This window comes from Orbicella faveolata, unplaced genomic scaffold, assembly GCF_042242905.1.
Source record: "Orbicella faveolata isolate gen_17 unplaced genomic scaffold, um_ofav_v1 contig_3, whole genome shotgun sequence".
Classification (NCBI taxonomy): Eukaryota; Metazoa; Cnidaria; class Anthozoa; order Scleractinia; family Merulinidae; genus Orbicella; species Orbicella faveolata.
The window spans coordinates 3,052,013-3,069,391 of record NW_028301558.1 but is presented as its reverse complement, the minus strand read 5'-3'; the positions used below and the strand labels follow the sequence as shown (position 1 = coordinate 3,069,391).

At 39.2% G+C, this 17,379-nt stretch overlaps 1 long non-coding RNA gene and 2 pseudogenes across 1 annotated transcript; 1 reads left to right on the top strand and 2 right to left on the bottom strand.

Moving 5' to 3' along the window:
• Positions 1–1,631: 1,631 nt before the first annotated feature.
• LOC149106076 (uncharacterized) lies at positions 1,632–9,242 on the top strand. Its single transcript, XR_016210003.1, has 2 exons — positions 1,632–1,942; positions 8,415–9,242. It is a non-coding gene; the product is annotated as an uncharacterized LOC149106076 (long non-coding RNA).
• A 4,446-nt stretch (positions 9,243–13,688) lies between these two features.
• Positions 13,689–14,749, bottom strand: LOC149106075 (uncharacterized; annotated as a pseudogene).
• Positions 14,750–15,175: 426 nt separating this feature from the next.
• On the bottom strand, positions 15,176–17,379 carry LOC149106074 (uncharacterized; annotated as a pseudogene).

Sequence of the window (17,379 nt, the reverse complement as noted above, 5' to 3'; positions counted from 1 at the left end):
CCAACCGGATGGTTTTTGTAAACGGTAAGCACCCAGTGAGTTCCCATTTCTTCAGACATGCATTAAAAGGCAATCAAGCACCCAAACGTTCGTGGCTTCTTTTGAAAAAAAAATACACTTGTAGACCCATTTTCCTGCATGAGTGAAAATTAAATATGAGTTTTTGAAAAAAAAATGTCACAGCACGTCTTTGTATCAGTGAGAAAATTTTTCTTCTAAAATTTTGAATAATTTAGAAAATGAACTTGTGCGAGCAGGGTTCGATGAAAAGACTATGTTATTGGAGGACTAATGACGCGTTATTTTATATCAGTCTACAGTTGGTTAAAATTAATACAATTTTAGTAAACAATACACGGATAATTCCATAATTTGATGGAAATTGTTTTTGATGTAGCAGTTCTTTTTATTACTGTGTGGTTAGAGAACTAATGACGTGTAAAGTTTAGATGGGACTGAAAGCAGTTTTGTATCAGTCTACAGTTAATTACCATTGATACAGTTTTAGTGAATACATTAATGCACTCATAATTATTCCATAATTTGGTGGAAGATTGATAGAGCTGGTCTTTTTATCAAATATCTCGCAATTGTGCACAAGTGAATTAAAAATGTATGTTTTTCACTGAGTTGTTGTAAATATGCTTTCTTTGCCATGAATTTCTAGAAAGATGCAACAGCAGGTTACCATTTCAAAACATAACACCAGAAACAGCCCTTTTTTTTCTATCTGGAGGAATAACTTGCGCGATTTATCATATAACATGATACTTTATAGCCTTTCGTTTTAAGGTAAAGAGATAAATTCCTTTAAAACGGCAAACCCAATGTCAGAAAAAGGCGGCCACGTCAAGTTTTGGATGGGAATGTCGCAATTTATAGATCAAATGCCCACTCATCCTCAAGCAAACTGTGTCCAGTGATGATGTTAAAAATGCCACGCGAGAGATTATACGTGAATAACACTATTATATTCAACCCTTGTAGTTGTATCAAAAGAGTGGATGGGAGAGTTTACTTCAAACTGTCTTCGAAGGGGACGGAAGGGGAAGGTAAATTCGAGGATTTACGGTAGTTCAAAATTTTCCAAAGAGCATACCTCGCAGGAAGCTAGTCGCCTCCGCCTCCTACCGTACATAATCAGTCACGAGGTCGAACCATCCTATCAGTTCCACAGAGTAGGTAGATGACGAAAAAAGGGAAAAGCACAAACTAGCGCTCATTTTCTTATTATTCTCCCGATCTTCATTTGTGTTTCTGAGTATAACTCGATAAAAAGAACGGAAAATGTTTCTACTTTGTAGAGCAATGATTTTCTACTTTGTAGAGCAATGAAAAGTAAGCTAACTAGGTAAAAAAAAAATTACCTTAATTTGCTAACGTTTAAAAATACGCTGAAACGGCAAACGTCAGACGCAGTCGAAGTATTAAAGAAGAGTATGTCTCACGTGTAAAATATTTATTGTAAACGAGTCACCTTTGCGTTTTAAAATATGGATGTTTCCTGCGGGAAGGTCGTAAAAGAAAATTTACGTTACAAAAATGTTCCAACATGCGGGTTTTTTGTATTTGCTAATTATTCATCGCGGGTTTTAGGGGTGGAGGAGCGGGGGGGGGGGGGGGGGAAGGAAACAATACAATTTCTCCATTCGATTAATGAAAGTGTTTATGAGGAGAAGTTTATTTAGCACAATAGCAAATGTGGTTGTTATGTCAAGAATGCATAGCAAGATACAAGACATTCAATAACGATAAAAGCTACGAAAAATGTGAACATGAAGTTGTATGTTATTCACTATGCAATAAGTGACATTGAAAATTGTTACCAGCAGGGAAATACTTGAACGTTGTCCATGGTGGCATTCTCGCTGGGAGTGGTTCAAGTTAAGAAGAAGCCATGATCTCAGGGACTCACGGATCAATGAATAACTCTGGTTGTCAGGTATTTGGATTACACTTTTCGTTAACTTACTCTTTTAGCTTTATTGAGTTATTTTTTTTGTAAAAAAAATACCTCTTAGTCGGCGCGTTGGGCATGTTACGGGTCAATGGGTGAGTGAGTGAGTGAGTGAGTGAGTGAGTGAGTGAGTGAGTGAGTGAGAGATGTATGTATATCACACCAATCAGATTGGATCTGCTATAAACAGCCAATCAAATTTCTTGTTGTGAAGGTAAATAGTATGTGAGGAGATTTGATCCTGATACAGTTCAGAACGGCCATATTTATTCTTCTATAAAAGAGGAGGAATTATTCATGTATTGGGCTTATTTGGAGATCTTCTGAGGCGAGGATTTTGTGGGCGGGTTTGATAAACATTTGCAATGGGATAATCAGTCAAAGAAACATAGCGTTTGGCATATAACTACGAGCACGCAATGAAGGGTGAGCTTTTCCCATTAGATAAAATTTTCAATTAAATGAGTCTTAGCCGCTCTGCTACTAGGTTTAAGATTTGAATGATAAGAACAATTGTATTTTAGGGAAGCGGAATGCACTACTTGGAATTTGATGAGGTTGCGACCAGGTTCAAATCGTTTGCATGTTGTATTGAAACCTAAATATTGCTGCAGAGTTCGTAGTAAGTGATCCGGGCGTGTAGTCAATATCAGCATCCATTGACAAGTTTCACTGTGAAAAGCGAGGAGACTACAATTAATTTGGTCAACAGACCAAAAAGATATTACTCTGTGACGATTTTACAATTATAATGCTTCTTGTTTACCACTGGAATGAGAAGATACGTTTGAAATGAAACTAAATCTTTTCTCTTCAATGTTATCAGGGTTTTCGCTTTTTCACATTAATAGCTATAGCCAGCACGAATTGCAGTAGGAGAAAAAGGAAATTGTTTTCGTTCATGATAACTTTAGTGAGGTATATGAAGTCTTGGGCGTTTCATTGTATTAAACACAAGGACTTCGGTAACTGAAAAATAAAGACTGACGTGTATGTTGCCGGTTTGTGGTTTTTAGTCCGGTTTGGAGCGGAGTGTGACAGTTAGATACATACATTGGGTTGTTTTAGAGTGCATAATGTTCAGTGTAATGGTGGCTAGTTATGAACGAGATGAGTCTTGAGTTTTGAAGCAGTTCATGAGTTAGTAGTATGCAAATGGCACAAGATATTTTTATTTTTAGTTACAAAGGGTAACTTGATACTTTTGTTTTTTCACAAGGAGTAAATTCAATTAGAGCTGACAAATCATCACCACTTGTTCCCACGATATGTTTGCTATTTTTAGTTACAAATGGTAACTTGACACTATCAGTTTGTTTTTCACAAGGGAGTAAATTCAATTAGAGCTGACGAATCGTCACCACTTGTTCCCATGAAATGTTTGAACAAACAGAACAAGATATTGCTATTTTTAGTTACAAATGGTAACTTAACACTTGTTTTTGAGTTATTTTTTTGTCAAAAAAAATACCTCTTAGTCGGCGCGTTGGGTATGTTATGGACAGGTCAATGGATGAATGAGTGAGTGAGAGATGTATGTATGTCACACCAATCAGATTGGATCTACTATAAACCGCCAATCAAATTTCTTGTTGTAAAAGTAAATGGTATGTGAGAAGATTTGATCCCGATAGAGTTCAGAACGGCCATATTTATTCCTCTATAAAAGAGGAGGAAGTATTCATATATTGGGTTCACTTCGACAATTTCTGTGGGTTAGGTCACGAATCATCGCTGCTAGTTCTTACGACATGTTTTAGTGGAGACGAGACTATTTAGATTTGAAACAGTTCTAACATTTACAATAATAAGTGTAGGTAACGATTGTTTTGCTCTTGTTGCATGCAAATATAACAAGATATTTTCATTTTTAGTTACAAAGTGTAATTTGACACTCTTGTTTTTCACATGGGAGTAAATTCAATTAGAGGTGACGAATCGTCATCACTCTTTCCCACGAGATGTTTGCTATCTTTAGTTACAAATGGTAACTTAATACTTTTGGTTTTTTATATGGGAGTAAATTCAAATAGAGCTGACAAGTTATTGGCTATTGTTTCCAGGATATTAAACAAAAAAGAAGCTTTCATTTCTGGACGGTTTTTACGTCTCTGCAGTAGCAGTTTAATAGTTTTATTTGATGACATTCATTTCAGTCCGATATTTTTAAAGGTAAAAATTATGAAAACTGTTCAAATGTTCTTTGAAGACTGCGTGGCACCAAGTTAAAGTGCAATTTGTCAGTGTTTCTGCCAGAGCGTGCCATTGCGGGAATCCCGCGTTACAATCAGAGATGGCTCCCAGAAAAACGAAAAAAAGGGCCAATTTGGTCCTTTCCATTTACAAGACTGCAGACTTAACACAGGCATAATATTTTAAAAGTCATCCGGGGCTCGAAATTGTGATCGATACGGTCGCCAATGTAACTAACATTTCATTATTGGCGACCAAGAATTCTGGTTTAGTCGCCATAATACGGCATAATGGAGACTACATTTCTCTGTGTTGACGATCAATAACGGTTATTTTGTCACACATTATGACCATCTAGAAAATCATATTGAAAGATCTTTACTTGTAAAACATTCAGCGTAAGAAAAGTCAATCCGTGCTTTTGCTTTGCTGTATTGATTCTCTCATATCGGAAAACTTCCAAATGGCTGATCGTGTTTGAAATCGCCCTATAATGCATTGCAAACCCTTGATCATTGACTACGTCATGTTTGCCTAAGGATTGTTCTCTTGTAATGCACGGATCCTTCACACTAGTATCTGTTTCAAAAGAAATTTTATTGAGTAGAAACACTTCAAAAAGCACTTACCATAAATTTTATCATAGATCCTAATAAACTGCTTAATTTTCCTTGGTACCCGATGCATTTTTTCATTCTGTAGCTTTCAATTTATTGGCCCCTTTCCTAAAACATAGGCACGCAAGGCGTGCAAGAGTTATTTTTTTTGTGAACTATAAGTCTCGGAGATAGGCACATTCATGGAACTGTTTACAGTAATGATTTGGTTGATTTGACAAGTTTTTTTGGTTGCGATGTACAGCAAGAAAGAAACTGGGAGTTTATGATGTACATAAGATGTTACATCGGTAATGGTAAGATAACTAAATAGTAAGCCATAAAATGTTTGACTGAACAAACTACAGTAATCTGACACGTCTCCAGATTAATGTAGATACCATCTTATTTTCTAACAGGCAATTTTATTCGTTCTTTGATACAACCCACACTGTGATTGGTCTGACACGCGCACATGCATGACTCCCTCACTCACCGATCACGTAGCCCTTCCCCCCGGGGGGGGGGGGAACTCCCTTATATGGGCTATATAGGTCTGTGCGGCCCCGAAGGGTATGGTTTTTCAGCCGTTTTGGTCATAAATAGGGTATCGATTTTAGCTGATTTTGGCCATTTTGGTCATAAATAGGGTACGGTTTTTGCACTCTAGCCTTGATATGGGTATGCTTTAAGGAGAAGCCACTTTTTCATCATTATCGAAAAGAAAATCAACAAAAGCCCTTCACAAATTTATACGTTTACGGTAATTTAACATTGGTTTGAACTAGGGAGCTAATTATAACGCAGTTCTGAAACAGGGTTTTGATTTGAGGGTCAGGTCGTAAATAGGGTTTCGAATTTTTGGTCAGGTCATAAATAGGGTAAGGAATATCGCAGATTTTGGTCATAAATAGGGTAAAGGTTTTGGGAAGCGGGCCGCACACCCCCAACCAATTTTTCTGGGAGTACCCCCTCGGGAGCCCTTCCAGCCCCCAAGAGGAATTTTTGCTCAAAAATACTCAAGTTAAGAGAACTTTTCGCATTTTATACGAGTAGTAAGTTTACTCTTTTTACACAACACAACGCAACAACACTACTTCACCGAAAATTTAAAGAAAGAGAAAAAGACCTCTCTGACACGTTGAAAGTCTGATTTAATTAAATTGCACTTTAACTTGGTGCCACACAGTCTTCAAAGAACATTTGAACAGTTTTCATACTTTTTACCTTTAAAAATATCGGACTGAAAAGAATGTCATAAAATGCTCATCAAATAAAAATATTAAACTGCTACTGCAGAGACGTAAAAACACTCTAGAAAGGAAAGCTTCTTTTTTGTTTAATATCCTGGGAACAATAGCCGATAACTTGTAAGCTCTAATTGAATTTACTCCCATATGAAAAACAAAAGTGTCGAGTTACCATTTGTAACTAAAAATAGCAAACATCTCGTGGGAACAAGTGGCGACGATTCGTCAGCTCTAATTGAATTTACTACCTTGTGAAAAACAAGAGTGTCAAATTACCCATTGTAACTAAAAAATAAAAATATCTCGTCATATTTGCATGCAATAAGAACAAAACAATCGTTACCTGCACTTACTATTGTAAACGTTAGAGCTGCTTCAAATCTGAATAGTCTCGTTTCCTCTAAAACATGTCCTAAGAACTAAAAGCGACGATTCGTGACCTCTAATTGAATTAACTCCTTGTGAAAAACAAAAGTATCAAGTTACCCTTTGTAATTAAAAATAAAAATATCTCGTGCCATTTGCCTACTACTATGAACTGCTTCAAAACTCAAGACTCATCTCGTTCATAACTAGCCACCATTTCACTGAAAATTATGCACTCTAAAACAGCCCAATGTACGTATGTAACCGTCACACTCTCCTCCAAACCGGACTAAAAATCACAAACCGACAACATACACGTCACTCTTTATTTTTCAATTACCAAAGTCCTTGTGTTTACACTTACCTTGTGTTTCTCACGTACCATTTACCTTTACAACAAGAAATTTGATTGGCTGTTCATAGTAGATCCAATCTGATTGGTGTGACATACATACATCTCTCACTCACTCACTCACTCACTCACTCACTCACTCACTCACTCACTCACTCACTCACCCATTGACCCGTCCATAACATACCCGACGCGCCGACTAAGAGGTATTTTTTTTACAAAAAAATAACTCAAAAATTGGCCCCTAAAAAAGATCTTCAGGGGCCACTTTGGCCCTCAAGTAAAATTTTCTGACTGAAACACTGATTTAATTAAATCAGACTTTCAACGTGTCAGAGAAGTTTTTTCTCATTCTTTCTATTTTCGGTGAAGTTGTGTTGTGTTGTGTAAAAAGGGTAAACTTACGACTCGTATAAAATGCGAAAAAGTCTCTTAATTAAGTGGAGTATTGTTGAGCAAAAACTCCTCTTGGGAGTTGAAAGGGTTATGTGATCGGTGAGTGAGAGAGTTATGCATGTGCGCTTGTCACATCAATCACAGTGCGGGTTGTATTAAAGAACGAATCAAATTGCCTGTTAGAAAATAAGATGGTATCTACATTAATCTGGAGAGATGTCAGATTACTGTAGTTTGTTCAGTGAAACATATTATAGCTTACTATTTAGCTATCTTACCAGACCGATTTGGAGGGACATCATAAATTCCCAGTTTCTTTCTTGCTGTACATCGCAACCAAACAAAACTTGTCAAATTAACCAAATCATTACTGTAAACAAATCCATGAATGCTCCTATCTCCGACACTTCACAAAAAATTAACTCTTGCACGCCTTGCGTGCCTATGTTTTTCAATTGAGTATCCGCGGGATAACCAAAACCAAAGTAATCACTCTAGCCAATCACAAAGGACACAGACGATAACAGTGAAACAATCAAAACTCGAAGCAGTTACAAGTTGCTAACATAAAGCGCGGGAAAACGTGTGCCTTTCGATCACTTTTGGTTTTACTTCTGATTGGATGAAAAAGTGACACGATTATTTTAAGCCAATCATGTCGTGAGTGAGTGAGTGAGTGAGTTAGTGAGAGATGTATGTATGTCACACCAATCAGATTGGACCTACTATGAACAGCCAATCAAATTTCTTGTTGTAAAGGTAATTGGTATGTGAGAAACACAAAGTATGTATAAACACAAGGACTTTGGTAATTGAAAAATAAAGAGTGACGTGTATGTTGCCGGTTTGTGATATTTAGTCCGGTTTGGAGGGGAGTGTGACAGTTACATACGTACATTGGGTTGTTTTAGAGTGCATAATGTTCAGTTGTGTTGTGTTGTGTTGTGTTGTGTTGTGTTGTGTTGTGTTGTGTTGTGTTGTGTTGTGTTGTGTTGTGTTGTATGAAAAGGTAAACTTACGACTCGTATAAAATGCGAAAAAGTCTCTAAATTAACTTGAGTATTTTTGAGCAAAAATTCCTCGTGGGGGTTGCGTTCGCTTCCCGGCGAAACAGCTTTACGAATTAAAAACCTCATCGTTACAATAGGCGATATGGATACTCTTTTGCAGCAAAAACTAATTTATATTTGAGAATAAATTTAATCGATGTAAACTAAAATAACGTAATGTTGTTAGTAATTTTTCACCGCTGAATTTTTGAACAATGTCGATGATTCTTATGGAGTTCTTCATTTACATTGCAGGACGAAAGAAGTTAATCGTGCGGCAAAGAAGCTGTACAGACAACAAAGCAACCTTCGGCGAATGAAGTTCCATCCGCGTTAGATGTTGAGTCAATAAAGTTAGAGTTTAAGCAGTCTTTTGGTGAGAAACTGATAACTGCGCTAGCTTTTAATTCCCTTTAAATGAGCTTTTAGAGCGAAGAAGAAAATAAGTCTTTTCGCGTGATAAAAGGCCGAGACTTTGAAAGAAGTCTTTTGGCGGGAAAAATAACGGTACATTTAAAGGGAAGTTTTGGCGGGAAAAAAGGCCGAGATTTTGATTGGAGTCTTGTATTGAGTCAAAAATAAACGAAGTCTTTTGGCGGCAAAAATAACTGCGCTTTTGAAGAGAACTTTTCGAGCGAAAAAAATAAGTCTTTTGGCGGGAAAAAAGGCTGTGATTTTGAATGGAGTCTAGCATTGAGTCAAATATAAACCAAGTCTTTTGGCGGAAAAAATCTGTGCGGTAGCAGCAGATTTCTCCCAGCAAAAGGTAGTATTTATTATGACTTTATACTAGACCGCGTTTAATTTTGCAGAAATTTTCTCGGCGTCGACAACCTTACATATTCAAAAAATAGTAAAAGAGATAGCCTACATTCTGACTAGTTTCCAGGCCCCTTTCAAAAGCGCAGATTTTTTTGTCTCTTTCTCTTGCAAATAAAGCAAGACACATTTATTGATTGCAAATGTTTGTTTATTTCAGCTGTCAAATTCAAGTAACATACTACAATGTCGCAATCGTTAATTAACTATATTTCTAAGTGTAATTAAGGTTTGAAACAAAATAAAACAGAAATAATAACAGAGGTGAAAATTTGCTATTGAAAATATGAATAGTAAGACTGACTCTTTTAAAAAATAATCTTAAGTGTTTAGGATCTTTAGTTTGAATGATAAATAATATCAGGAGCCATAATCGGGGACGGAGACCGTAAGTCTTGGGATCCGCGCGCACCTATGATATGGGACAATTTTTCTATTTTTAGAACAAATTGCGCCATCCTGACGTCATATATCCGTGCAGATCCACGCACATGTCGGGGGCTCTCGCGTGGATGTTGTCACGTTGCCTGATCAAATGGTGAGAGTTGAGAGACCTTGAGAGATTATGTTGCGTAATTTTTCACAGCGATGGCAGGGAATATAAGGCAGGGAATACGAACCAGGGGGCTTATATGTAGTTTTATGCTCTGAGCTAACGGAAAAGGTGGGTTTTTCAGGGTCGAAAACAAGACGTCAATCTCCCGCTGGGAATGAATAATAAGATCTGCTCGCGCTAGTTGTAAGTTTACGCGTATGTTTCTGCGTTTGCTCTCACTTAAGAATATAGCAAGAAAACTCTCTACTCTGGTATCGAGTTAATTTGTGAGTTTCTCAGACAATGGTTAATCATAACCAAAACCTGTTTTGATGGTTTCTTATTGTTTCTGCTTGTTTGGTGAGTTTGCAAAAGTTTTTGAAAGGAAAGTATGAAGCGTACAATTAGCTCATTTGCATAGTGCAGCTCGTGCACTTTCAAGTCCGAGTCGGTGTTTTCAATTGTCAACAAATCTTGACAAAGATTTCTTTCGTTATCTTATGTGCTGAGATGCTGCAACAAATTTCACGAACGCAAAAAAGGCTACTAACATCATGTATGTTTCTTCAACATAAACATAGTGAAGTTTTATACTGCGAAAATGAAAATAGACAAGGAGTTTTGATAACTCAATCAACAAAATCGAAATCGTTATTCGAAGTTGAGTAAAGAAAGCGTCATCGTAACTTTGCTGATTATTTCTGCTTTATTCCCATATTTTCAGCCTAGCTTTTAATATGTTCTCAAACATTTATCAATCTTAAACATATTCAAAAACTATAGAGTTATTGTTTGAGTTCGATGTACCCTTTCACACGAAAGTGCGGTGGAAGTACAATTTGTCATGTTTACTGACTGTACAAAACACGCATCGGTGGGCGCTCTCATTCATCGACAACAGAGAATTTAGTGAATTTTTATACGAATAAAACTGAGCAGTATCTACGGACGTAAAGTTATTGGGCCTTGATAAAACATCAAGCGTTGCTTTCAATTCAGGTGAAACTCAAACTAGCAATTATTTTGTTTTCCTTTTCAGTCGCGATAGACTGGCAAATTTCTCGCAAGCGTGTGGCAAGAGGAGTAGGAAACCATGAATTCCTGCAGCTCTCCTATATTTAAGTATATCCAGCTAGTTTTTTTGCTGTGTAATGGAAAAGCTGTTAATCTTCAACATATGTGAAATTTAAAGTGGAGTAATGTACAGTTCATGTAAAAGAAGCATCCGTCGGAACACAACTTGGACAGCGATATATATCTAAGCTTAAAGCGGAACATACCTAAATTCGACACTGTCTTACTTCACTCAAACTGGAGCAGCTTAGGACGAAAATACTTAAGCAAAATTCCAACAGACGTAAGCGCGTTGAGTTGTGGGCCAAAAACATGAAAAATTTCGGGAATGTCGGACGCCATTTCCCCCGCGCGACATCCGCAAAAATCCTCGCAGCATGTACGCGCGTGCGCCGCAGGCGATGGCGCAATTTGTTCTAAAAATAGAATTATTGTCCCATATCATGGGGACAACCCCAATACTAGAAATGGCGCGCGCTTACGGTCTCCGTCCCCGATTATGGCTCCTGGCACGGACTTTATAATTTCACAGGAAGATTAGGTCGACATATCCACCTGAGGCCGCCATTTTTTTCCTTACCGATGTGCGCTCATATAGACCGGAAATGACCTTTTTTCCTGGGAAAAGAAGCCTTAAAATAGACCGGTCTGTAAAAATACCGCGACATAGGCTTAGTATAGGAGTTGCAGGCTCCTAGTGATGGGCTTCTGACCAAAGTTGACTCTGGGGTCCAAACATGACTCAAACTGTCAGAGTCAAGGGCCCAAAATAAAAAAAAAATTATTGAGTGGCCATTTGGCGACTAAGTGATAAAAATCAAGTAGAAATTTTATTCAGAAAAGAACTCAATGCATAAAATCTGTAAAGAAAAAATTTCCAAGACTTTTTTGGCCGCTAATTTTGTGTACGTAGCTAATGTAATGTCAGTGAAGAATTCATGCATTACAAGAGACACAGTCGGTAGGCATACATGACTTACTCAATGCTCAAGGGTTTGCAATGCATTATAGGGCGATTTCAAACACGTTCAGCCATTTGCAAGTTTTTCAATGTCTGGAACCATTACAGCAAAGCAACAGGATAGATTGCTTTCTTTTCTTATGTTGAATGTTATAGAAGCAAATATCTTTCACGATGTAGTTCTGGAAGGACTTAATGTCTCAGAAAATAACCCTTATTGAGCGTCAACACAGAGAAACGTAGTCGCCATTAAGATAGCCTGCACTGTGAATGCAGATGTATTTTGGGCTGTCGACTAAACCAAAATTTTTGGCCGCAAAAAATGAAGTTTTAACCGCATTGGCGAGCGTACTGGTCGCAATTTCGAGCCTTTTAACAATGTATCTAACCAAATTTTATGGATGAACTATAACTTGGTGTTGATGAAATGTTCGGACATCATGTCCGATCATAATGTGAAATGAGAATTATACTAGGGCCGCGAAGCGGCCTGAAGTTATAATTCAAATTATATGAACAGATGAAGTGAGAAATATATGAGATAACAAAAGGTAGGAATTTCCCAGTTAGTGCTTCAAACCACTTTTTAACGCCATCAGAAGGGCGAACCCTCCTAAAGAAACAATAAAAGGGGCCTGGGTATACCTACAAGGCCCTGGGACCTAGATCTCGTGGTCCCATGATGCTTCGGTGGCTTTTGACGCCATGGAATAGACAGGCAAAAGAGAGACTCCATAGGAGGGAGGGAAGAAGGGTGGAAAGCTCATATATTTCTCACTTCATCTGTTCATATAATTTGAATTATAACTTCAGGCCGCTTCGCGGCCCTAGTATAATTCTCATTATATTTCACAGACTCCGTTCGAAATATATGAGATAACAAATGGTAGTCTTTAACGCTGCTACTAAGAGCAATAAAACAGCCATGGTTCCACATAACAAAACATTTAAATTATGTATATATATTATATATATAAATCAAAACTCAACAGGAGAATAGCTGAGTTTACAAGTAGATCTACTTTGAGGATAAGAACCCAGTAGCAAAGTCTGAAGTAAACAAGGGTTTATAGTAAAATGTTCTGAAAATTGAAGCAGAAGAGCAGTCGGTCATTGACATGATAGTCGACAGCGGGACAAATGCATTGACAGCTGCTGTCGTAGATGCACCACGCATAGAGTGAGCTTTAAAAACGTGACTGTCTATTCCTGCTGCACTCATAAAGGTTCGTAGCTAACGCCCCAACGATGTAGAAGTGACCGGTTTGTGAGGGCGTTTAAATGAAATAAACAACTTATCGCGAGGATAAGACGGGATAACGGGTCGAACGTTCCTGGATGATTTTAGATATTGTCTAAGACAATCTATGGGACAGAGCTTCTTGTCTTGGTCAAAGTGGGCAAAAAATGCTTCCGCTGGTTTATCTGCACTGCCAGTTTTTCTAGGGACGGTGAGTTTGAGAAAACACTCCTTCTGGAAGGACGCTGCAATGTCTGAGATCCAGGGAAGCAAAGGCGGAAATCCGTTCAGGACAGGTTAATGCAAACAGGGTGACTAACTTCATTGAGATAGTTTTACGTGATAGGGTGCTGTTTTTCCCCAAATAAATCATGTATTTAATCATAACATCAGCATTCCAAGTATGGGAATACCTGGGCTTTGGAGGACGTTTATTGGGAGCTCCTTTAAGGAACCTAGTAACGTAAGGATGCTGACCCATTGAAAAAATCGTCTATCTTTGGATGAGTTGACGAAATAGCAGAACGAAGGACGGTAAGTGATCGGTATGCTAAGCCTTCGTTAAAGAGTTCTTTTAAGAAAATTAGTGAAAATCTAGTGATACGACGAGGTGGAGGTACGAGTAGCTGCAATGAGTAGATCGGCAACGTTTGTTGGAATGCCCTCAGCTTGGAAACGTTAGTAGAGATGTGAGACACGGCCAAGTGAAGGCGAGGATACATTGGATGAACTCGGTTCAGGTCGGTCGGGTCTGTTAAGAGGGTTGGACCGTTCGGTAGCAACACTGGCTGAGATATAGAAGTCTCAGCAGAATCAGCCACCAGGGCTGGGCTTGCCAAACTGGGGCAACGAGAATTAGTTCCGTTTGGTCGCTTGTTACCTTCGTCAGGGTTTTGAATATCAGATTGAAGTTGGGTGGGGGTGGGGGGGGGGGGGGGGCGCATAGCCCTGTAGAGGAGCCCAGTTTATCGTAAAGGCTTTGTATAGGTGGCTCCAGGGTCGGGTCTCCAACTGATGTAATCCGGGAGTTGGTTGGTTAGACGACTCGCAAGCAGATCCGTCTGACAATTCAGCAGAAAAGGCTGAATGATTGTTGAGACCAACTTCCACTTGCTCATGTCCTTCAATTCTTTGGACTCCTTGTCCGCTGAGACGTTGTCTCTTCCTGGGATGTGAGAAGCTATCAAAAGGATGTCTCTTTCCTGACACCAATCCCACATCTCTAAGATCAGAGTCATAAGTTGGCATGGGGGAACGTGTACCCCCTTTGTTGCTGTTGATGTAAGCGATGGCGGTAGTGTTGTCTAGCCAGAAAGATACGGTTACGTGAGACTTACCTTTGAGACAGGTTTTTCGGTAAGGCCAAAACAAGGACACCTTTACCTCTAGATAATTGATTTATTGGAGAGACTCTTTTGTGACCATCCTTTTGCACTCCAACCTTTCTTGGATGCGTCAGTTGTGATCATATCCGGCGAAGGAAGGTGCACGGGATTGCCATTTGCATTGAGGGTGTGTTTCAACCACTAAGCACATTCTACTTTGGCACTCGGTGAGAGGGCAATCAAAGCGTCGTAAGACTCCTGGTTCATTTGTAGGCCTCTTATCAGATCTGACTGCAAGTGACAAAGTGTAGTGGAGCTCGCCAAATGGCTGGTCTCGAGGACTCTAACAGGCCTATTAAACTTGCTAGGTTTCGCAATTTGATACTTTGAGCAACGAGTAGCCGACGACAACAGTCTAATTTTTTGTTGGCCTTTTCTGCCGGTAGTGATATCATCATGCACATTGAGTCGATTTGGAAACCCGGGAAGGTTATCACTTGTGTTGGAATCAGCAATGATTTCTTGAGGTTTATTTCAAAACCTAGGGACTGAAGGAGAGTCACTACCAGCTGAGTATTTTTCACAGCTATCTCCATTGCGGCAGCCAAAAGAAGAAAGTCGTCCAGGTAAATAAGGACTCGAATGGTCTTCCTCCTCAGGAATGCCGCAACAGGTTTTAGAACTTTCGTACAAATTCTGGGGGCCGAATGGAAGAGCTTTGAACTGGTAACATGTTCCCTTCCAAAGGAAGCGAAGGAACTTTCGGCAAGACTCGTGAACAGGCACAGAAAGGTAAGCATCTTTAAAATCTGTATATGTTTGTATAAAATCTCTGGTATAAGCAACGTCTTTAGGCAACTGAGGTTTTCCATCTGGAAATGCTCGTTTACAATGAACTTGTTTAAAGAACGTATCACCGGAGGCAAAGATCCTCCCTTTCTGAATACAAGAACCAGGCGGCTGTTAAAAACTGTCTCTGGTAAAAGGGGTCTTATGTATGGCCCCTTTTTGCAATAACTCTTCGCTTCCTGGGATATTAGGAATGCCTCCTGACCCGATGTTTGGATAAATGGTGGAGACTTATGAAAAGGAGTTTTGAGAAACTTATATTGTAAACTGAAACAATTGGGAGAATCTGCGGGTCCCATGTTAGGGTTCTCCAAGACACTATGCACTCTGGGAGTCTGGCTGACGTCCCTTCTGGGCAGGGGGACGAAAAAGCCTGTTTCTTGAACGAGGCCCTTAGTAATTTGACTGAGATTTAGAAGGGTTGGAATACCCAGTGGATTGATGCTTGTTAAAGGTGTCTCCTCGATGTCTGCTTTGAGACTGGGACTATTACTTCATCTAGAAAAGGATTTCCCTGTAGTCTGTGCCAAATTTTTTGTGAGACCCCTTGACAATTCGGCCTGTTTTGAGGCCAAGGAGGGGAAATCATCTCTAAATAGCCATGATTTTGCATTAGGCAGAGGTAGTTCCGCGAGGTTTGTCGTCGAACGGTTTATGACTGCGAGGACTCTCTGTTGTACGTTTCAGGATAGACATTTGAGCACTGGCTGAGCCTAAAAGGCAAAGAACTTGTTCAAAAGCTACTTTAATTTCCTCATAAAGTGGAGCTGAATCATTTTTGATACAATCATGAAGGCCACAAAGTGGACCCGTGGCAATTAAGATAGCACACTGAACATTAAACATTTCCTTTTCCCTTTCTTGTACAAACTTTTTCACTTTAAATTGTTGCTCGAGTTTTAGAGCAGAGAGTGCATCCACTTCAGGAGTCGCCCAGTCATCCAAAATAACAAGAGATGACTGGTAAGATAAAATGTAATTTTCTCCAGAAATTAGTATCCAGAAACTTGGAGAAAGAAGCTGATGGTTTCCAGGAGGTTGACTTGGCAACTGGGTCGAACAGCCGACAATCATCACTAGATTTCGTTGAGTTTTCAGCTTCGTCAGATGTCTAGCTAGGCTCTGTTGGTGCCTTAGTAGGCGCTACGGGTGCCTGAATAGGCTCTACGGGTGCCTTAATAGGCTCTACGGGTGCCCCAACGGGCGTAGTAGCAGTCTTAAAAGACGCTTCGGTCGCCAAAGTTTCGCTAATCCCAAAGCCTGACGTTTCATCAGCCATAATCGACAAAGCATCATCATCAGTATCTGCAATAGTTTCTGGCTGATTTGCTCGGGACTCAAACGAGTCTCTTCGGTTGGAAAGACGTTCAATCGACTGAAGAATCTTCTGAAGGGAATCGTTTTCGTCCTTGCGCCGTTTCGGCGGGGACCCTTCATGATGTACGTCAGGCGACGAAACGGAGTTTTGGCGGGAAGATGGCGACCGAGAGCGAGACCTTTTTCGCGACTTGTGTCTTCTATGGGACATGTTCAGCGATTTTAAATATCCTGAAAAGCGACAAATATCAACTAGAAGAAACCTACTGTGTAAAAACACAGAGGCAAAGCCTAAAAAATGGTTAGAATTTGTAAAACAGCAGGGCAAAAGCAAAATACTTACCGAATGGTTTGAAGCACAAGGAAAAAAGCCACCGAAGCATCATGGGACCACGAGATCTAGGTCCCAGGGCCTTGTAGGTATACCCAGGCCCCTTTTATTGTTTCTTTAGGAGGGTTCGCCCTTCTGATGGCGTTAAAAAGTGGTTTGAAGCACTAACTGGGAAATTCCTACCATTTGTTATCTCATATATTTCGAACGGAGTCTGTGAAATATAATTGGCCGGACATATTCAAAATTTGGTGGACAATGACCGACAGTTATTTCCAGCCCTGTCCATAGAATTACTTGAACAGGGTTAAGAAGTCGAACATGCTCTTCAGTTGATTAATTGTTAACACTAGTTTGTCTCGTGTTAACAAGCTAGCTTGTCTTGTCAAGTAATCATCAGTTTAGCGAGATTAATCACAAACGTTTTTAGAATGTTGTCTTATTTGTCACGAACACGAAGTTGTAACTGCTAGCAAATGGTGCTACTGGCAAATTGGGGGTGTAAAATCGCACAAAAAAGAACACCAACCGCCGGTTAACGTCGGTGCCTAAAACGTTCCCTAATAGTTGTTGACCTTGGTTTTATCTTTAAGGAAACCTTTTATTGTGTGCTTATGATAAAAATTATATCTTCATTAGTAGATAGGCAAAAAAAAATAAACAAATATCATTTGAAATGGCTAAAATCAGTATAAAATTGAAGCCTGAATCACTAAATGTAGTTGTCAAAATGGCCATCTTAAGGTCTACTGCAAAAGGAAACGAATTT